Source organism: Hyla sarda, chromosome 4, assembly GCF_029499605.1.
Source record: "Hyla sarda isolate aHylSar1 chromosome 4, aHylSar1.hap1, whole genome shotgun sequence".
Taxonomy (NCBI): Eukaryota; Metazoa; Chordata; class Amphibia; order Anura; family Hylidae; genus Hyla; species Hyla sarda.
The window spans coordinates 197,321,386-197,344,304 of NC_079192.1; the positions used below are offsets into that span (position 1 = coordinate 197,321,386).

Genomic DNA, 22,919 nt, shown 5'->3' on the forward strand with positions numbered 1-22,919 from the left:
CGGGAGTCCTTAGTGAATAAATTCCGCATTCCGGTGACCCGTCTTGTCAAGCCACTCCACATTTCCGCGGTCAACGGAGCCAGGTTGGATTGCACCGTGCGTTACCGCACGGAGCCCCTCCTAATGTGCATCAGACCTCATCACGAGGAAATTGTATTTTTTGTCCTTCCTAATTGCACTTCTGAAGTTCTCCTTGGACTACCCTGGCTTCAACACCATTCCCCAACCCTGGATTGGTCCACTGGGGAGATCAAGAGTTGGGGTCCCTCTTGTTCCAAGGACTGCCTTCAACCGGTTCCCAGTACTCCCTGCCGTGACCCTGTGGTTCCTCCTGTATCCGGTCCCCCTAAGGTCATTAAGGACTCTGCCTGCCACAAGAAATGCCTCTCCCCCCCTCCCAGTCCCATCAGGCAAGCCTCTGTGTCCCCTCATGGCCCTCGTCCTGGTGTCACACTGCCCCGTGCCAGGTCTCGCCCTCTGCCCTCTCTCCCCATTCCTACTCCTGCTGTTCTGCCTGCCGTTGAGGAATCCCTCCATCCTTTCCCGGTGTCCTCATCCCAGGGGAGGCAGTTACCGGACAAAGAGAAGGGGAGACCTAAGGGGGGGGTACTGTTACGCCTAGCGCTCACGGCGTCTTTCTCCCTGCAGCTCCCCGGTCAGTCCCGCTGACCGGGAGCGCTGCTCTGTCATGGCCGTTGGGGATGCGATTCGCACAGCGGGACGCGCCCGCTCGCGAATCGCATCCCAGGTCACTTACCCGTTCCCGTCCCCTGCTGTCATGTGCTGGCGCGCGCGGCTCCGCTCTCTAGGGCGCGCGCGCGCCAGCTCCCTGAGACTTAAAGGGCCAGTGCACCAATGATTGGTGCCTGGCCCAATTAGCTTAATTGGCTTCCACCTGGTCCCTGACTATATCTAACCTCCTCCCATGCACTTCCTTGCCGGATCTTGTTGCCCTTGTGCCTAGTGAAAGCGTTTTGTGTGTTTAAAGCCTGTGTACCAGAACTTCTGCTATCTCCCCTGACTACGAACCTTGCCGCCTGCCCCCGACCTTCTGCTACGTCCGACTTTGCTTCTGCCTACTCCCTTGTACCTCGCCTATCTTCAGCAGTCAGAGAGGTGAGCCGTTGCTAGTGGATACGACCTGGTCACTACCGCCGCAGCAAGACCATCCCGCTTTGCGGCGGGCTCTGGTGAAAACCTGTAGTGGCTTAGAACCGGTCCACTAGCGCGGTCCTCGACATCCCTCTCTGGCACAGAGGATCCACTACCTGCCAGCCGGCATCGTGACAGTTATGATTTTAAGGTAAGGAGGAAAAAATGAAAAATGAAAGTGCAAAAACGGAAAAACCCCTGGTTCTTAAGGGGTTAAGTGGGGTCACTAAGCAGCACTATGATAAAGTTGGTTGGAACTAAGGGGCAATATTTTTCTGTGAAGTCGCTGAGGGCACAGCATTGTGTTAGCCTACTGTTGGGAACAATATGGGACAACATTACCAAGTATGAGAGCACACAATCACATTATTATGGAGTGGTGAGCATAAGGGGGTATTATTAATGTGTGAAGAGACTAAGAGGACACCATTACTGAGTAAATGTACTGTAGGGCATCAATACTGAGAGTGCCACACTAAGGGAGTCACCAGTACTGAGGTGAGACACTTAGGGATGCATCATTACTGAATGGGGGCACTAAGGGGTATTGGTGCTAAGTGGGGGGCACTAAGGGGTATTAATAAGTGATGCTACTGAGAGGGCGTTGTTAATGAGTGGGGACACTAAGGGTGAGGGCACAATTAGCATGTGCAGGGCATTAGGTTAGCACCAATACTGAGTAGGCACTTTTACTATGTGCCAGCTCACTATTACTGTGGAGGGAATTATTGGGAATATATTGTTATGTGTGATAGATATTTATGGTCTTGGTGTGAAAATATTATTTGGCGCTAGGACAGTGCATTTGAAATTGTAAATTTATATTTCATATACACTCCTCAACACTTAGATTGCAACATCAAAAAGCACAAACATTAAGGTTATGCAAATTGAGGAAGTAGTAGGTGTCACGAAGGTCTGAAAATGATCACCTAGCTACAATCTGTGGCATGTGGAAGGGGCTTCAATGGTATAAAAGCCAGTACACTATCACCATTGTAGCAAATTAAGAAGGACGGAATCCTTGACATGAGAGACCTTGGGTTATTAGTTTGGCAACATGCAGGGGAGAGAATGCTGTCGGCACTGCTGTGCTCACCTTGTGGCGTTTGGAAAGGTAATGCACTCGTTCCTTCAAGACCGCAGGTGGAGTCACTTGTGGTGCTCTGTTTGCTCAGAAAAGCTTGTAGCAGTGAATATTCCAACTTAGAAATTATCCGCTGTAACTTAGGTTTATTGGGAAAACTAGTTACAACAGCAAAAGCATGGCCAACGGGCCGGTTTTGGACTACACAGAGTGCTTAGACATGACCTCACCTCATTTCTCTAGTGTCCCTGAAGCCAAATTTTCAACACAATGAATGTTTCTCAAGCTACTGTTAGTAGCTTGCATGGCCTAAACATGCTACCATGGCCTGTAGGGTCTCCAGACTTACTTTACATCCAACACATCTTGAATGTCATTGGTTGGCAATTGCTCAGGGAGCTACCAGCAGCGGATGTTGACGAATTGCATACCCAAGTGCATTCAGGATGGCAGTACATTCCTCAGAAAATTAACAACCTCATGGATAGAATACCATGGCATGTAAGTGCATGTATTTCTGCGCATGACGATCATGCTCGACACTGAACAAATGGAGATGTTTTGAATATTATTTTTTTTTATCATTTAAATGTCATTAACATGTTTGTTGATTCTGTGATTTTCATAATTCCATTACTTTTTTTTCTTGTTGCACTTCCAATGTTAAGGACTGTACACAAATGTTTGTTACATTTCTGATATTTGGAAGATATTATGGGTTAAAGTTGCATGAAAAATATACCCATGATACCCAATGACATCAAATTGATCTAAAACAGAGAAGACCGAAAACATTGACACAATAAAAGAATCAGTACAGTTATATGAAAATGTCAGGTTGGTTGCTTTGACATGCTTAAGTTTGGCAGGATATGAAATGTGCCAACATCAGATGACAAAGGAAACTCCTAGTTAAGTGGTGATAAGGGGAAGACAAATATGTGCACTGGCTCCATATCATGAACTGGATTGTTCTATGATGACTTCATATGCATCTGCTACTTCTCATTCTAAGTGTTACCTCTCATGATTAGTTATGAATTACTGCTATTAGATCAGCTTTCAGATAAAGTAATGCTAAATTTTTATATATTTACTACATATATACTATTTAAATTATAAATTTTTAAAAGGAATTTTCCAGTTTTGCTTTATTTATTATAATTATTATTTTTTATGTGACCAGGTTGGGTAAAACAAATAAGTTGTGCTCACCTGTCTGATCTGCTGCCACTGCGATTCCACCAACAGTGCTTAACCCCTTGGGGACGGAGGGTTTTTCCGTTTTTGCACTTCAATTTTTTCCTCCTTACCTTTTAAAAATCATAACCCTTTCAATTTTGGATCTAAAAATCCATATGATGGCTAATTTTTTGCGCCACCAATTCTACTTTGTAATGACATCAGTAATTTTACCCAAAAATCTACAGCGAAAGGAAAACAAAGTCATTGTGCAACAAAATTGAAGAAAAAAACACCATTTTGTAATTTTGGGGGCTTCCATTTCTACACAATACATTTTTCAGTAAAAATTACACCTTACCTTTATTCTGCAGGTCCATACAATTAAAATGATACCCTACTTATGTAGGTTTGATTTTGTCAAACTTCTGGAAAAAATCATAACTACATGCAGGAAAATTTATATGTAAAAAATTGTCATCTTCTGACCCCTATAACTTTTTTTATTTTTCCGTGTACGGTTGGTATGAGGGCTAATTTTTTTGCGCCGTGATCTGAACTTTTTGATCGCTTTTTATTCATTTTTTCATGATAGAAAAGTGACCAAAAATACGCTATTTTGGACTTTGGAATTTTTTTGCGAGTACGCCATTGACCGTACGGTTTAATTAACGATATATTTTTATAATTCGGACATTTCCACACACGGTAATATCACATATGTTTATTTTTATTTACACAGTTTTTTTTTTTTATGGGAAAAGAAGGGTGATTCAAACTTTTATTAGGGAAGGAGTTAATTGATCCTTATTCCCTTTTTTTTTTCACGTTTTTTTTCCCAGTATTATAGCTCCCATAGGGGGCTATAACACTTGACACACTGATCTTTTACATTGATCAATAGTTTCTCATAGGAAACCATTGATCACTGATTCTGCCGCTTGACTGCTCATGCCTGGATCTCAGGCACTGAGAAGTCATTCGGCAATCGGACAGTAAAGAGGAAGGTAGGGTACCCTCCTGCTTTCCTACAGCTGTTCGAGATGCCGCGATTTTGCCACGGCGATCCCAAACAGCCCACTGAGCTAGCCGGGAGCAGTTTACTTTTATTTTAGATGTGGCGTTCAAAGGGTTAATAGCACACATATTAAGGGTTAATAGCATGCGGCACCATGATCAGTGCTGCGCGCTATTAGCCACGGGTCCCGAGTTATAGAAAGGCAGTGGGTGGAGGGCGTACAGGTATGCCCTCCGTCCCCAACAGGTTAAAGGGGTATTCCAGGAAAAAACATATTTTTTATATCAATTGGCTCCAGAAAGCTAAACAGATTTGTAAATTACTTCTATAAAAAAATCTTAATCCTTCCAAAAATTATCAGCTGCTGATGTTGAGTTGTTCTTTTCTGTCTGGCAACAGTGCTCTCTGCTGACATCTCTGCTCGTCTCGGGAACTGCACAGAGTAGAAGAGGTTTGCTATGGGGATTTGCCTCTACTCTTTACGGTTCCCTAGACAGGTGTCATCAGAGAGCACTTAGACAGAAAAGAACAACTCAACTTCAGCAGCTCATAAGTACTGAAAGAATTAAGATTTTTTAATAAAAGTAATTTACAAATCTGTTTAACTTTCTGGCGGCAGTTGATATATATAAAAACATTTTTTCCTGGATAACCCCTATAATCCTTGTTGATGACTGCTGGTCTCCTTTCAACACACACCAGTAGGTACGATTATATGGCCGTGTTTACACAGTGGACATTCGATTTGATGAATTCTGCAAACATTAGGACAGATCGGATATGCGCTTTCTAATAGACTGCAATGGATTTTTGAGCAACAACTCTATTCTTTTTGCAGATGCTGAAATCTGGATTTCTGCAGCAAAAACATCTAGAGATTCCACTATGTTAACAGTTCAGCAGAATCCCATTGAAATTAATAGGACTCTGCTGCAGAGCAGAGGAATGTTTGTGCAGAATATTCCAGCGGAATTGTGCATGGACATTCCACCGCATGAACATGCCCGAAGGGGTTTTCTGGTGAAAATGATCTTATCTGATCGCCGGGGTCTAACCTCAAGAGGCGGGATCCCATTCTGATCATGGGGGTTCCAGTTGTCAGTCTCCCACAATACAGACACTTACCCCCTCTCGTGTGGATAGGGGATAAGATCATTTTCTTTGGAAAACCCCTTTAATAAAGCAATAATGTAAGATAACCTGATTTAACTTGTATACGTTATGATTATTCTGGTATAGTTTTACCTTATTTTGTATGGCTCAAGTTGGTGCTTATTTGAGTAGCACCTGATAACAAAGAGGCCTACCAGTGTCCTTAGACCAGCAAAATTGCCCTGTCTGCCCTGTATGTATTATAGGCCAGAAGATGACATTATCAAGATAGGCATTGGGGGAGTTGTAAATAGTATGTGCTTTCTCTCCCGTTGCTATATGTTCTGTGTTAATACGTTAATTGCTCATAAATGTGCAAACTCTATATTGCAAAATATGCTGTAACATTGTATATGCACTATTGTGGTTACAGTGGTGTTCATCGAGATGGTTTTGCACTTCACGCACTATTCTTCTTATCGGCAATAACATGGGCTGGCTTGGAAAGCCCTTTAGATAAGAGCTGATTGGTCTAGATTTTGCCTAAAGAATGAAGAAGATCATTCTTTTGGCAGCAGAATTTCAGCAGCAGAACATCCGTCGCGGAAATTCTGCACAGTGCACTGTGTAGCCTAATCCCATTGCCAACAATGTTATTCCGTAGTGTGAACCTTCCCTAAGGAGCTCTGAGAGACAGTGTCTGAGAGACAGTGCATAGTGTACGGCCCTGAGTCAGAGACTGTGAGATCAGTTCAAACCGTCAGCCTACTGTGTATCTAAGTTTGTGATTCTTTGCAAAAACTGCCATGCTTGTGAATTTTTTTATGGATAAACTGAGAGTTTCCTTTGAGGTAGAATTTAGACAGATATCCTCATATCAAGAGTATAGAACAAAGACAACAGGCGTCCTGCACTCACCTGTAGATTCTGATAGATTGGCTCCCATCTCGTGCTGCTAATCCGGCATGGCAGATGAGGTAACGTGGGGCGCTCAGAGGCGACTGCCGGCAGTTTCACGCATAGGAATGGGCTTCTTCCGGCCTCGAAGAGGCATAGATTCTGATAGATCGGCTCCCATCTCGGGCTGCTAATCCGGCATGGCAGACGAGGTAACATGGGGTGCTCAGAGGCGACTGCCGGCAGTTTCACGCATAGGAATTCGCTTCTTCCGGCCTCGAAGAGGCATAGATTCTGATAGATCGGCTCCCATCTCGGGCTGCTAATCCGGCATGGCAGACGAGGTAGAGTGGGGCGCTCAGATGCGACTGCCGGCGGTTTCACGTATAGGAATGCGCTTCTTCCGGCCTCGAAGAGGCATAGATTCTGATAGATCGGCTCCCATCTCGGGCTGCTAATCCGGCATGGCAGACGAGGTAGAGTGGGGCGCTCAGATGCGACTGCCGGCGGTTTCACGCATAAGAATGCGCTCCTTCCGGCCTCTTCGAGGCCAGAAGAAGCTCATTCCTATGCGTGAAACCGCTGGTAGTCGCCTCTGAGCACCCCAAGCTCACTCGTCTGCCATGCCGGATTAGCAGCCGGAGATGGGAGCCGATCTATCATAATCTACACGGTTAGTGCAGGACGCCTGTTCTCTTTGTTCTATACTCTTGATTTACTGCGTTTCCTATTGTCCTAACACCACCGGCCTTTGATTCTATCTGGTCATCTGCCCGACTGTTACTTTGTCCATCTTGAGGAGCTGTTTTCTCAAGGTACCGGTGCCACTAGTTTTTCCTCTTTTTTGTTTTCTAGATATCCTCATATGCTCAGTGACTGGCTTTTATCCAACATGACGTTGTGTGAGCTCCCGGATATGGTCTCTGCATAATGTTATTTGTATTGGAGTGACAAAGTAAAAGCACAGTGCATTGTGGGATTCTGCATTGCTTGACTTGGCACTTTGAAAGTTTTGATAACATTAGTGCCCAGCATTACCTCTCACTATAAGCTGTGATTGCAGAAATGAATTGTATAACAACTTTTATCTACCTCTCAAGTGTTTCCTATGAAAGTACTGGTGGAAAAAAACAAACAGTAAAGGCTTAATTTCATCTATGTTTTGCTTCTTCTGTAAAAAGAACATTACTGTTTTCCACAGGTAGTTGCTTTATTCCAAAACCTAGTTTTTTTATTTGTTCTTCTTCCAACAAGTCCCAGCTGGCTGTAAAATTCAAACAATGTAAAGTTCGTGTCCAGGTGCATATGTTCCCCCATAATAAATGAACTGTGCTCCAGCTTTCTGCCTTCCTTCTAGCTCACTTCTTTCTGTAGCTGCTTTCTGAGGTTGAGTTGCATTGATTATTCTTATCTCCAAACAAAACAAAGAACTGAACATGAAGAAACTCATTATGTTCTATCATTGTGGGATCACAGGACTGTTTGGCCACTTTTGCACGGCAGTATTTTAGTCAGTATTTTGCATCAATATTTGTAAACCAAAGCCAGGATTTGATCCAAAACACAGATGAGATACACATCTATCCAACATAGTTTTATCTTTGTTTGTTTCACCCCTAATTTTGGCTCACAAATATTGATGCAAAATACTGCCACATTAAAGTGGCCCTACAGATCGAAGATATATCCGTGCAAAAAAACAATGATGCATGAAAGATTACTGTTCAAATACACGTGGGACATGTATATGTGAATAGTTATACATTTGTCCAAATTTATCAATCTGCCCTCAACCAACCCTGTCTGCTGAGCTGTGAGTGGTTTATATTGGCAGCACCAGACTGTTTTGGTTTCAGTCAGATTAATAACTCTGGGCCATAGTGTTACATAGTTTGTAAGGTTGAAAAAATATATGAGAAAGGTAGACAAAGACCGCCACTGGCGTCTATGGTTTTAAATAGTCTCTAGCAGGCTCTGGCTATCTGCCAAACACTCAGCGCTGCAGCAAAGCAACCAACTGGCTGGAACCAAACGAGGTGCTCAATCCTCCAGAGCATACAGTGCAACATCCGTAAATAAGAAATAGAGAATGAGGAGGCACTCAGTTTTCTTTATTTTCAGTGCAGGGTTGGAGCAGTACAGCATCCGCAGGACACCATTGCAGGAGCACATATCAAGTCTATTACTCATCAAGTCCAGCCTATTACTTTGCAGCGTTAATCCAGAGGAAGGCAAAAAAACATATAATGTAGAAGCCAATTTTCCTCATTTCAGGGAGAAAAATTATTTTAACATTCCAAATCTGTTAATGATGCTTGTCCAGAATCTAGTGACTATAATCCTTGATACTATTACTCTCTAGAAATGTATCCAGGTCCTTTTTGATCTCTTGCAGTAAGTACACCATGTCATATTCCTCCAGAGTCTCCACGGTCTCACTGTTACAGTAAAGAATCCCAATTTTATGTTGGTGTAGAAATCATCTTTCTTCCAGACAGGGGACGCCCCCTTGTTGTATAGACTTTGGTATAATAGATAATGGAGGAGATCTCTACACTTCCCACTGATATATTTACCCATAGTTAAGTTATCCCTCAGCATCTTTTTCCTAAATGAAATATTCCAATTTTGATCATTTTTCTGTATACACAGTGGATGTACAGTGATATCCAGTGTACCTGTGCCCCTTTTGATGCACCCCTGATCTTACTTGCATTAGCAGCAGCTGCCTGACACTACAGTTAAAGTGGTATTCCGGTGGAAAACTATTTTTTTTAATCAACGGGTGCTAGAAAGTTAAACAGATTTGTAAATTAAATTTTCAAGAAAGGTGCAGCTCATGCACATTTACCTACTGAAGAAGGGGTCGGAGGACTATAATTCCCAGCACCCTGAAACATGTCTAGGACTTGGCACTATTCAGACGATCTACTGGTACGCATCTAATACCAGTGTCCGCACCTAACCCCGGTACCTGAGGAGCTAATCCAGTCTCCAGTCTCCCGCTTCACCTGAGGATTCAAGCTCGATTCAAGCTCCAGCCTTCCGCCCTGTTTGTCGGCATTTCACCCTTCAGATCCCCACGTGGGATGCCGCTCCCGTGTGTGCTGTCACTCCTGCCAGAGTGTCGGCGTTGTCACCATCCAGCTATCCACGGAGGAGCGGCTGCAAGGGACTGCTTGAATCATCGCGTCGCACCCCACTACCATCGGGGTTGCTAATCCAGCGTGAGATCGCCACTTACCATCTTGTGGCTACACGGGAGAGCTTCCAACAGCCGCATTCCATTGGTCCACGCCAGTGAGAACCAGGCGGCTGCAGGCGGTGAGAGATACAATTATTTATGTTCCTTCAATATCTTTATCATCTAATCTACTGACTATCTGGAGTCTAATTCTGCATTATTTATCAAGTGCACTTTAACCATCTGCTCCGTAACGGGACTAATAAACCAGGTACCGGACTATCAGACTGTACATGCTTATCATTCTATAGTCATCCATCCAGTATTGTTACCCCACTAGGGCACAGTGGGGTATCTACTAGTGCCTGTATATGTGAAGTACATTTTATTATACTATATTTTATTGAATAACATTTTTGTACTAGTGATGCTGTTTTTTATTCCATTTAATTACGATTCCACACACATCATTATGCACCCCAGATGGTGAGGTTCTTGAGGTAAAAGCTATAAATTAGATTTGTAAATTACTTCTATTAAAAATACTACATAGGAAATTATTTTCTTTTTAGAACACAGAGCTCTCTGCTGACATCACGAGCACAGTGCTCTCTGCTGACATCTCTGTCCATTTTAAGAACTGTCCAGGAGAAAGTAGGAGAAAATCCCCATAGCAAACATACGCAAACATACGCAAACATTCGCTGCTCTGGACAGTTCCTAAAATGGACAGAGATATCAGCAGAGAGCACTGTGCTCCAAAAAGAAAAGAATTTCCTCTGTAGTATTGAGCAGCTAATAAGTACTGGAAGGATTAAGATTTTTTAATAAAAGTAATTTACAAAACTTTCTGGCACCAGTTGATTTAAAAAAAAATAAAATAAAAAAAAAGTTTTCCACCGGAGTACCCCTATAAGTTTAATGTCAACTAAAATTCTTCTATACGTCCACTTTCATGTCAACATAACCCAGAGTCTTCCCATTTAGTAAATAATCAAGCCCCCAAATTATCTAGATGTAGTTGTAACAATATACTGGCCTCTTTTTTATTAACCATTTTACACACTTTATTATCTAAAAAAAATGATATTTTACTGTGCAATCCCTCTACAATACCATTAATACATACGGTATAGAGTATTAAAGAGAATAGGGAGAGTTTCCTGTGGAGGTCTATTTTCCCCAAAACATTGTATGAGGCTTCTCAACTATGCAAAGTCCAAATCAAATGTAGTTGTAGCTTTGCCTAAAACTTTGATAAATATGAATTATGATACCACAAGAAGAATACACATAATATTTTAACAATTTATCCTTCCAAATTCCAATATCTATAATGACTTTATAATGTCCTATTGGCAGATGGCCTCCAAAATGTATTCATCCTTTATCTTGCTGACATCACTCAACAACTTTTGCCCACTTGCCCATTATCTATCCGAAAAGTGGGACACAGAGGCTAGGTGGGTGTTACAGTAATTTATTTTTATTTTTTAAATATTCAGTGATTTTAGTTAACATTATGTGGGCAGGAATACATCAAACTCTCTCTTAGGTGACACTTGAATGGCTCGACCACACCTCCAGGACACATGCAGCCATGAAAAAAACAACAACGGTATGCTTAAAATGTATTTAGCAGCAGCTATCTGACAGTGTCTCTAGTTTAACATGGTAAAGAGTGCTGACAATTTCCCTTTAAAGGGTACTCCACTGGAAACCTTTTTTTTTTTTTTTTTTTTATTAACTGGTGCCAGAAAGTTAAACAGATTTGTAAATTACTTCTATTTAAAAATCTTAATCCTTCCAGGACTTATCAGCTGCTGTATACTACACAGGAAGTTCTTTTCTTTTTAAATTTATTTTCTGTCTGACCACAGTGCTCTCTGCTGACACCTCTGTCCATTTTAGGACAGTCCAGAGAAGGAGCAAATCCCCATAGCAAACTTATCCTGCTCTGGACAATTCCTAAAATGGACAGAGGTGTCAGCAGAGAGCACTGTGGTCAGACAGAAAAGAAATTCAAAAAGAAAATAACTCCCTCTGTAGTATACAGCAGCTAATAAGTACTGGAAGGATTAAGATTTTCAAATAGAAGTAATTAACAAATCTATTTAACTTTCTGGCACCACTTGATTTAAAAAAATTATAATTTTAATGAAAGGATGAACAAAAGGGTATAGAAGTTTTTCCTTACTAAGAGTAATATGTTATTCCATAGAAATAAAAACTCAATGACCCTCATTTACTTAAGCCCAACCGACTCTTTTTCTCAGTTATTGCGCCTAAATTTTAGTCATAACATCTGTGCGACTGTTTATGCAACCAAATTTTAGTCGCACAACCGACACTTTAGAAGACACTCAGAGTGGGGTTTTTTTCTCTCTGGAATGGGCGTGTTTTAGCAAAAATGGGCGTTTTACCGACAAAAACCAAAAAATACTCTGAGTACTTCCAAAATCACTCGAGAAAAAGTGTTTGTTTGCCTCACACAATAACCGACAGCCAAGAGGCCGAGTGAAATTCCAAAAATGGAGTGATTTCTAACAAGGGACTGTTTGCCATTGTGTTTTTTTGTGAAAGTAACTTGTTTTATAACCCGAAAACATTTTGTACAGTTCAACACTTATATGAATAAAATATTGAATGCTTTTGTGATAGTTAATGTTTATATTTTTTTTTTTTCTTTTAACACATTTGCATATTAGGTTTATAAATCAATTTAACACCCAAGCTGATAAACAAGGATAACTGTTGTAATGTTTGAAAAATGATAACACATGAATACTTTTGATTCATGGAAACATTTTTAAACAAACAAGTCTCAACTCCATTTTGACTCACACAACTAATTTCTTTAGCTCGGAGTTTGTGCGACACAATTGAATAGTGCAACACAAAAAAAGTGCAATAGAAAAAAACTCATGACAGAAAAATAACCGACATGTGTGACAGAATAGTAAATAAGCCTGAAAAAAAAGACGAGTGATATTGAAATGACTCCAGAATAAACACTCCACTCATAGTAAATCAGGGCCAATGTGTGTATGTTCCAGCATCACTTCCAAACGGCTAAAGATTATACCTTGAAACTTGGCACACACGTTACTTATATGTCAACAACAAACATGGGATAGGTAAAATATCCCTTACCCACCCCCATTTGCGAGAGTTGGGGTTTTTGTTTAAAGTCCCACACAAGTCTATGGGAAATATATGTTACTGCATAACTTCCAAACGGCTGGAGATATTTCGATAATACTCGGTCACGTTATGTCAACTAAAAATATAGGATAGTTAATTTAACCCGAACCTACGTCAATTTACTAGGATCTGAGTTTTTGTTTAAAGTCCCATGCAAATCTATGGCAAATGTATGTTCCAGCATAAAGGCTGGAGATATTTCGATAATACCTGGTCACATGTTACTTATATATCAAATAAAAATACAGCATAGTTAAATTAACCCTAACTTACCCCTTTATGTAAAGAATAGGGTTTCATGCAAGTATATGGGACTTCTGGTACCTTACTCCGGAAGCTCTGCATCCCCTGTTGAATGCGTAAATCTGGCTTGCAAGCCACACCCTCCGACATGCCACACCCCATCACCACACACCTTTTATTTTCTACCCTTTTTGTGTATATGTCTGGCTTGCAAATAGCACCCACTCCCACAAAGCCACAACCCTTCTATTTTAAGCTTACAATCTCTTCATTACAATTCAGCCCCACCTGAGGAAGGCATATGAGGTCAGGATATGAGGATTGGATATGAGGGAGGGATATTATGACAGGATATTAGGAAAGGATAAGAGGATAAAATATGACGATGGGATATGAGGTCGTGATATCAGGACAGGATATGAGGTCGGAATATGAGGAGGGGATGGGATAGGAAGAGGAGATTTGAGGTCGGGATATAAGGAGGGGATTTGGGGTCAGGATATGAGGATGGGATTTGAGGACAAAAGCTTCCTCCTTTGTTGCTTTTCCTCCCCACAGGGATTAGGTGGGAAAACCGGGCAATGCCAGGTACTCAGCTAGTATATATTATTTAATGAACATGCACAGAGCAATCTGCGGCAAAGCAAGGCGTGTCAGACAAGCAATCTTAGGTAAAGTATTTACACAAATTAGTATACAGACTTCAGTGCCAGAGCAATGAACCTTCACGCCCAGGGTGTAATTGTAAATTATGTATCATTCCCTTTGGCTCCACAAAGCTTTATCCTGGTTTGGGCAGGTAATAAAACTATACAGCAAAAATATAATGTAAACGAGTGGGCATCTGCTGGCTAATGTACATTTCTTAAATCAGTTGGCATGTAGACATGGCCAGGAGATTCAGATGTTGCCACAATAAGGATGAAAACAGATCTAAGGGTCTTTGCTGAAAAATTATTGGTTGCAGATGAAGTGGATTGTGTATATAGAAAGCAGGCGGGCTCAGCATCATACACAAAGGGGTGCTATTAAGCGTACCAAATAACAATAACTACACAAAAAGAAAGAGAGATATGCAATATAATGCACACCCACAATAGCTGTAATCCAAAAAGTATATCTTTATTACATATAAATAGTACAAAAAGCAGACAATACAGTTAAAACCAATTAAAAAAGGCCCAATTGGCCACTGCACAAACGAGGGGGGGGGGGAACCCCCTACCAAAAGGAAGGGGAGAAACCCCACCCAGGGCACCTGCCTCCACAAATACTCAGGTTATCAACCTATCATACAACAAGAATATTAAATCAATACAGTCCTGTCCCCACAACACCAATAATATGTATACAACCTGAATATCCTCAGTATATAGCACAGGGGACTGGTAGTAGAGGACAATAGATGGAGGAGTAATATGGCAGGTGCCCCCCTAAAGACCCCACGCGTTCCGTTGCCCGTCGGAAGTGGATTGTGTATCTCAGTGAGCTCACCTGCTCTCACACTGGCTCACATTTATGCCATGGTCAGGCCTGAAAACAGAAGCATTGACTAACTATGCAAAGTCCACATTAAAGGTAGTTGTAATTATGATACCACAAGAAGAACTCACATAGTATGTCAACAATTTACCCTACCAATATCCTATATCCATAATGACTCATTGTTTCAACTAAGTATAAACTATGTGCTGGAGTCTAAGGGATTGTACAATCTTCACCTTAAAATTCTCTTCACATAAGTATAGTGACTGGCTCCAGCCAATGATTGGCTGCAATGGTCACATATCCCGTACCACAAGAGACCAGGAAGTAGAGATCATTAGAGGACAAGTCAAAACAGTAGTGGGGGATGGGGATGTTAGTATGTCTTTATTTTGTCTTCTTTATTTAACAACGTTCTGAATGTTACAAAAATATTTACACACTTAAATATTTCAAACAATGGACAGACCCTTTAAGCTACAATTCTTCTATTTAAATATATCTCTTCATGTCAATAAATATGTTACAATTTAACTTTTTTTTTTTTTACCATTTTCATGCATGCGTACGGACGCCAATTGTATAGAAAGCCCTACAAATGTATGTTTTAGGAAAGAAAACATTAAGGCTAGGATTCCACTAAGGTTTTGTTTAGGGTAAAAAATGACACTGATTTTCCCTGCGTTTTAAAGTTTTTTCTCTGACGTTTTTACCTTTGCATTTTTTGCCCCTTTGGCAGTTTCTTGGCGGGCATTTTATTAGAATTTTGTTGGGTACCAAAAAAAATTAGTAGGAAACAAAATGTCAATTTTTTAGATCAAATTTTTATTAATTTTCAATCAGGGACCAATTTATGTGAGCAGGCAGGGACATAAAAATATAGCCGGCAATATTAAAAATGCATAAAGGGGCCATGTAATTGTAAAAAAATATATAGTTTTTAATTAATTTTGTGAAACTTTCTATTAATAATGTATTTTAATAAGGTGTTTTGTAAAGTGTTTGTGATTTTTACTACTTTTCAACTTTATTCTCTCTATTTTTGACATTATTTAGGTACTACTACCACTCCATGCTCATGGTGGGAGCTTTAGTATCTGCACTAAGAGACAAATTGTGATGCGATTGTCCTTTATAATCTGTAGAAGCGGGCGGCACGCCAAACCTCTCCACTCCAACGCCAAAAATTTCAGGAGAAAAACTGCTCCTGAGCTCAAAAAAGCAGAAAACGCCAAAAGGATTTTAAAAATGCTAAACTGAAAAACACCAAGTGGATATGTCATTTTGCATTTCCCTATTGACTTGCAGCTAACAGAAAAAACGCTGTGCGGCAGATTGGCCTATTTTGGGGGATGTTTTTAACTGAAGAATCTTAGTGGATTTCCAGCCTAAGGTAGGAAGCAGAAACAATCCACAGAAATGTTTATATTATGTGGTCTTCCAGCAAAAATTTATGTAGATTTATGCGAAGGGAAACTGGAGTCATTGCCTTTAAGCGGTAACCTCTAAGTTACCAGTTCTCAATATATTTAGGCAACATCGCCATATACGGTAGTTAGAAAACCATCACCTTCAGTGTTTCCAGTCAAGTAGGTGAAAGTGTTCAATAAGTAAAGTTTTATAGTCAGTAACTGGCAAGGTGCAAGGTACAAAGTACAGTTTTTTACAGCTTGACACGCTATGTGAGTAGGTTTACATGTGATTTGGTACGTGCAGGTGGCTGAGTACCTTTTAGGCTGGGTTAATACATAGTATTTTGGTCAGTATTTGGTTTTCATTTGGTCAGTATTTGTTATCCAAAACCAGGAGTGGGACCAACTCATTAAAAAAGGGACAAATATTTCTATTTGGTTAAAAAGACTGACCTACTGCTGACTAAAATGAAATGATCAACATAAGCCCCAAAATGGGAAACTAATACTGATCAAAATACTTTGTGAGAACCCAGCCATCTTTTATGGTACAAAGAAATGGTATATATTAATCATCTATACACAAGGGAGCACTTTTATTTACAAGTTTCTTTTAATAATCATAGGCATAGATATCTACAGCCTATGAGCCAAATAAAATTTACAAGACACACCGTCTTTTTATTGGTCTCATCAGATCACTAACTTTTCATTAATAGTCCCACAACCAAGTAATTATAATAATAAGGATAAACAAAACTATATGAAAACCCCTCCCCACAGCCCAAGTTATATGTAGACGTGCAATTATGTTCTGACAAGGATCCTCAGCACTCTGTGATTAGTTAGGGTGGTGCTCGTAGCAGGTGCCCAGTCCAGATTAGTTATGGTATCACACTTGGCACAAAGCAATAGTAATGCAATAAATATTAATATTTTTACAATATTCCAGCAAGGACAAACACAAGACTATAGACATATGAAAAGTCACAGTTAGGATCGAAACACGTCACATTGACTTCTCCATAGATAGCTATAAGGGAATGTCGGCATGGAATGGAAATGCTGCAGATTTTTCACAGTGTAAAATCCACAAACTATTTGTGTGGATATTGTTGCTGATTTGTTGTGGACTATTTTGTACAATGGCATCAAAATGCTGTGTACAATGTGCAGATAGATACAGTTTATATATAAATATATATATATATATATATATATATATATATGTATATATTTATATATATATATATATATATATATATATATATATATACAGTAAGGCAAAAAAGTATTTAGTCAGCCTCCAATTGTGCAAGTTCTCCCACATGAACATTAATTATTATTGATAATAACATTAATTATTATTGAACATAAATGATTTAATGGAAAAAATTATTTATATATATATATATATATATATATATATATATATATAGACTTTTGAAGATTTCAGCACAGGATGGCCTTCAGTGCGATGCAGAGTATCCCCCAGCGTGCCATTCTGGATACAAATACAACTCTCCCGTCAAGGAAACAGTACGAATCGCGAGTTCCGGATTAAATGCAGGCTAAAAGATCTTTATTGCATCAGAGCATAAAGTGCAACATTTCAGCTAAACAAGCCTTTTTCAAGCATAGTACAAAGATACAAACATCAATCTTAAATAGGTGACACAAGTTCATGATAGGTGGAACCCATATGTGAATCATATAGTAATCAGCATTAAGCCAGCCCTCTACTTCTCATAGGCTGGAGCAGTGACCATGTGATATAGCAACTGTCAAACATGTAAATATACAGTATATCTCATGAATACAGAGTGATAAATACTAACCAATTGAAATATCGCAATGGGGGGATTCCATATCAGTGTGGCTGACATCTGATGTCTCAGAGCTTTTCATGGAGGCGTTGATCACATAGGGTCCACGCTCCATGCTAGTGTTTGTAAACACTGCCAGTGCGGCTGTGCGGCGGTCCTCCATGTGATCGTGTGTATCCATCACAGCTGATCGTCCGTGAGTGCCTCACCTGCGCATGCGCAAACACTTGATGAGCAGCGCAGCCTATTCGTGTGTCAGTCTCAAACAGGGATTCCCTGTTTGAGACTGACATACAAAAAGGCTGAACTGCGCATCAAGTCTTTGCGCATGTGCAGGTGAGGCACTCACGGACGATCAGCTGTGATGGATACACACGATCACATGGAAGACCACCGCGCAGCCACACTGCAGTGTTTACAAACACTAGCACGGAGCATGGACCCTATGTGATCGTCGCATTCAGTCGCATTCAGTTTGTTTCCACCTACACTACACATAATAGTCAGTTTGCTAGAATCATCAAACAAAATTGGAACATCATACAACGTATTACAAATTTAACAGTCACTCCCGTCATGGCCTATCGTAGAGGCCAGAATTACAAAGATATCTTGGTAAAATTGGATGTAGGCATGTAGGCATGTGGCTGGGCTACAGAAAAGGGAATTTTCCTTGTCTGGGGTGCAGCCACTAAAATAGTATTATAAAGGGAGATAGTTTTTCACATCCCCAAACTGGACACATTTTCTAAATCCGAGAAAGATATACATGTAGGTCGTCCTTTGTCGTCTACCTTTTACAATGCCCTTGTGGGTTGTATAATGTAGGCAAAACCACTAATGAATGTGGTGTTCATCTTAATGGACATAAATTGTCCATTAGAACAGGAAAAATTGAGCACCCCATTCCCGAAATTTTTTGGAAACTGGCCACAATACTAGCCAACTACGTTTTAGAATCATTGACCATGTTCCTCCTCTCAGGCGAGGAAGAGACCGGGAAAGGGTATTAACACGGATTGAATATTAATTTCAACCTTAAACCCTATATGTAACTCTATTGACATCAAATCTATATGTATCTCTATTCTCGGTTGAGCTTCTTTTTTCCTTTTTTATTCATTGATTTATTTATTTTTTCATTTATGTTTTATTTCTTATAATATTTTTATATATTTGTAATTATTTTTATTTATTGTTATTATTTTACATTTTTTCTTTATTATTTTTTCTTTTTTCTTAATTTTTTTTCTTTTTCTTTTTTTCTTTTTCTCTTTCCCCTTCAGATTTTACTTTTATATTCCTGTTCAGAACACATAGAGATGTAGCTACAAAAGTAACAATCATGTGAGGTGTGGATTTTAACGATATATTTTATACGTTTTTTTAGGCAATTCCATTATATACACTATTCTGGAACAATTGAATAAACGCACTGCGGGGAACTCCACAGACGACCACACAAGCAGGAAACATATGAACTGATCGTCTTCCTAATGTATGACAATATTCCATCTTCTTTTAGGATCCCGCTCCGGACCCTGACAGATTTATTAAGATCTCCGTTTGACATTTATTGGCCGCCGGACCTACGTATCTGCTTCGTATCTGCTGCGCGACACTTGCGACACTTAGGAATGCCTGTTTGAGACTGACATACAAATAGGCTGCACTGCGCATCAAGTGTTTGCAAATGCGCAGGTGAGGCACTCACAGACGATCAGCTGTGATCGCTACACACGATCACATGGAGGACCGCCGCGCAGCCGCACTGGCAGTGTTTACAAACACTAGCATGGAGCGTGGACCCTATGTGATCATCGCCTCCATGACAAGCTCTGAGACATCAGATGTCGGCCACACTGATATGGAGCCCCCCCCCCATTGCGATATTTCAATTGGTCAGTATTTATCACTCTGTATTCACGAGATATACTGTATATTTACATGTTTAACAGTTGCTATATCACATGGTCACTGCTACAGCCTATGAGAAGTAGAGGGCTGGCTTAATGCTGATTACTATATGATTCACATATGTGGTTCCACCTATCACGAACTCGTGTCACCTATTTAAGATTGATGTTTGTATCTTTGTACTATGCTTGAAATAGGCTTGTTTAGCCGAAACGTCGCACGTTATGCTATGATGCCATAAAGATCTTTTAGCCTGCATTTAATCCGGAACTCATGATTGGTTCTGTTTCCTTGAGGGGAGATATATATGTTTATGTATATATATATATATATATATATATATATATATATATATATATGTGCAATCTCAACCACAGCACAAATAATCAGAGGTCCAGGATCAAGTGGAAAGGCTCCAAGTTTATTCACACCAAAAATGTGATAGCGGTGCAACGTTTCGGCAAACTGCCTTTGTCAAGCAATGACAAAGGCAGTTTGCCGAAACGTTGCACCGCTATCACATTTTTGGTGTGAATAAACTTGGAAGCCTTTCCACTTGATCCTGGACCTCTGATTATTTGTGCTGTGGTTGAGATTGCACATTTATGGACTGCTGACCTGCCAGTTGGCTGACCACGTGCACTTACAGAGGGGGTCTTTGCTGGCTCTTTCGCTTGGAGTTATATATATATATATATATATATATATATATATATATATATATATATGTAAATGACCATTGAGGTGTATGGACACCTTTACCAAAACCATCTTAGATCAGTAAGTGTAATGAATCTGGTCTTGAAAATAATGTTTCAGTGTTTAAGGTCTTCCCTGGGGAAAAAAATGCTTGTACACATCATAAAAGTAATAATAACTTTTTACCAAAAGAAAATAAAAAAAATTAAGAATTGAAATAATATATTCAATTATAAGTTAAGTTGCTATATAGAAATTTTATTTCACATGTAAAATAATAAAGACTGAACTCGGGTTTAGGAACATTTCATTAAAAATAAATGAAAAGCTCAGATCAAGAAACTATGAAATTAATTTTATAAATGTAAATGCAGAGTATCTGCTGATAATGATATCAAGATTCCTCTCTGAACACTGATACGACATAAGGCAGCTGCCTCGTGTAAGACATATGCCCAGCTTATTAGAAAACATTTGCTTCTATGAAACACTATATGATGCCAGCTTTGCACTTTATCTATATTCATGATTAAACTCTTTAGCAGGTATAACATTTCCCTTAAAAAAGTTGATTATGCAAGGCTCAAGTCATAACGTGATTATTGCAAGTGTTTAGCAACTGCATCCAAACAGACAATGCTGAGCTCTCTGGATAGAAAGCGGATACCAGCTGCTATTAGCAGCCAACACCCGCCGTCAATGACTGACATCAGCAATCATGCACATGTGTGTCATTTAACCCCTTAAAGGAGAAGCACCATGCACAAAAACGTATCCTCTATCCGCATGGGGCTCCGCCCCCTCCATATGTCTCTATGGAAGAGCTGGAGGTAGCCGAACAGCTCTCCCTTAGAGATATATGGAGTGTGCGTGTCAGCCTACACTTCGTGTGGGGGTCCGCACGCCCCATTACCAGGGAGGGTCGGGGTCCCATTCAGGAGATCGCATGGAAGAGGAAGATCTCAGCAGTCGGACCCCCTGTGACCTAAAACCTATCCCCTATCCTTTTGATAGGGGATAAGTTTTTATGTATTATATATCCCCTTTAAATTCTGCAAACAGTAGCCCCCAGAATATGCTAAATAGTTTTTTCTGTTTAATTTAAATTTCATTTTAAAAAATTGATGTCACAGTATATTTTATGATAAGATGGTGCAATTAAGAAGTACAATTTGCCCTGCAAAAAAAATGCCCTAAATTAGCTCAGTGTAAGTAGAAAGTGGCGGTAAGACAGAACAAAAGCCCAATTCCCACCAGTCTTACTAATATCTATATATACTGATATTATTGTATGATGAACTCATTACAGGTAAACACTTCTAGCTTAATAACAGCAGATAATTTTATCCCTAATTAGGTGGAGACAATATGATAATTAGCTAATAGCAAAAATACATCCAAAAAGAAAGCAATGGTAAGAAGGTGAGTAATACAATAATAACAACTATATGGGATTACAAAATGAAGGGAGCCTATTGTATTGTAACAGCTTACATTCTGTGAAATATTATGATATAACTACATACCATGGTATAGCTAAGGCTCAGTTTTTACCTTCCTCCAGTATTTCCCTGAAACGTTCCACCAACTGAAGGCTGGGACATATGCCACGGAATAGGCATCCTTACGTCACTTACATTATTCCTATTGTCAAACTGCGCAGCATCAGATTTTTTACAACAAAAAATCTGATATCTCATCCTAATAAAAACTTTTTTTTTAAACCGATTTTTTTAGAAAGCTTTTCAGATTTAGGCTACAGCTGTAACAAGAAAAAACGAATATGTGTAACACAGTTTAGCTGATCATTGTTATAAATCCATTGTTATAAATCCCTAAATAATGCATAAACACCAAAAACAACATTGTTCTTCACTGCTGAATTTTTAAATTTTTTCTGGGAGGGGGAGATCTGTTTTCGCACATCATTCAGAGAAGATCTTTTCTTTTCAGCTAGACAGTTTGGGGCTTTTTCATTGCATGAAATCATATTAAAACAATGGCAGCAGTTTAAAAGAAATGTTTTGGCCTTTTCCCCTCAAAATGTTGGGTAGTACTTTTAATTTTGCATTATTATTTTTACAGGTATTTCCTGGGAGTTTTCAATATTTATATATAAACCTATGAAGAAAAAAAATCAAAACTCCATAAACTCACCTAAAGCATGGTATATTTTGAAAAAAAACAGTGCTATAACTTCAAAAACACTATAACACCATGATACCACCACAAACTGAAACAAGTGTATAGATAGCTTCCTATTACACTATAGACATTAATCTTAGTCTAGCCACAGTTTTTTTGTAGCCTAAAAAATGTCTCTAAAAGTGCTACAAAATTACATGAGTGAAACAAATCTAAAGGTGCCCATGCACTTTAGATAAAAGTCAGCAGAACCCATTGACTTTTTCAATGCAGCCCAAGCACAAAACCACAACCAAATACTCTGATCTGACCCAAATGGTCTGATCCTATTTTCAGTCCAACTCCTTTTTTTTGCTGCCCTCTATTAGTGCTCACA

At 39.7% G+C, this 22,919-nt stretch overlaps 1 long non-coding RNA gene across 1 annotated transcript in view; it reads left to right on the top strand.

Moving 5' to 3' along the window:
* The window catches only part of LOC130368873 (uncharacterized), a 47,242-nt gene extending 31,475 nt beyond the window's left edge, over positions 1-15,767 (top strand). The window contains exon 3 of the long non-coding RNA XR_008892594.1: positions 15,601-15,767. This is a non-coding gene — a long non-coding RNA (uncharacterized LOC130368873). The remainder of the gene's footprint in view (positions 1-15,600) is intronic.
* The last annotated feature ends 7,152 nt before the right edge of the window (positions 15,768-22,919 follow it).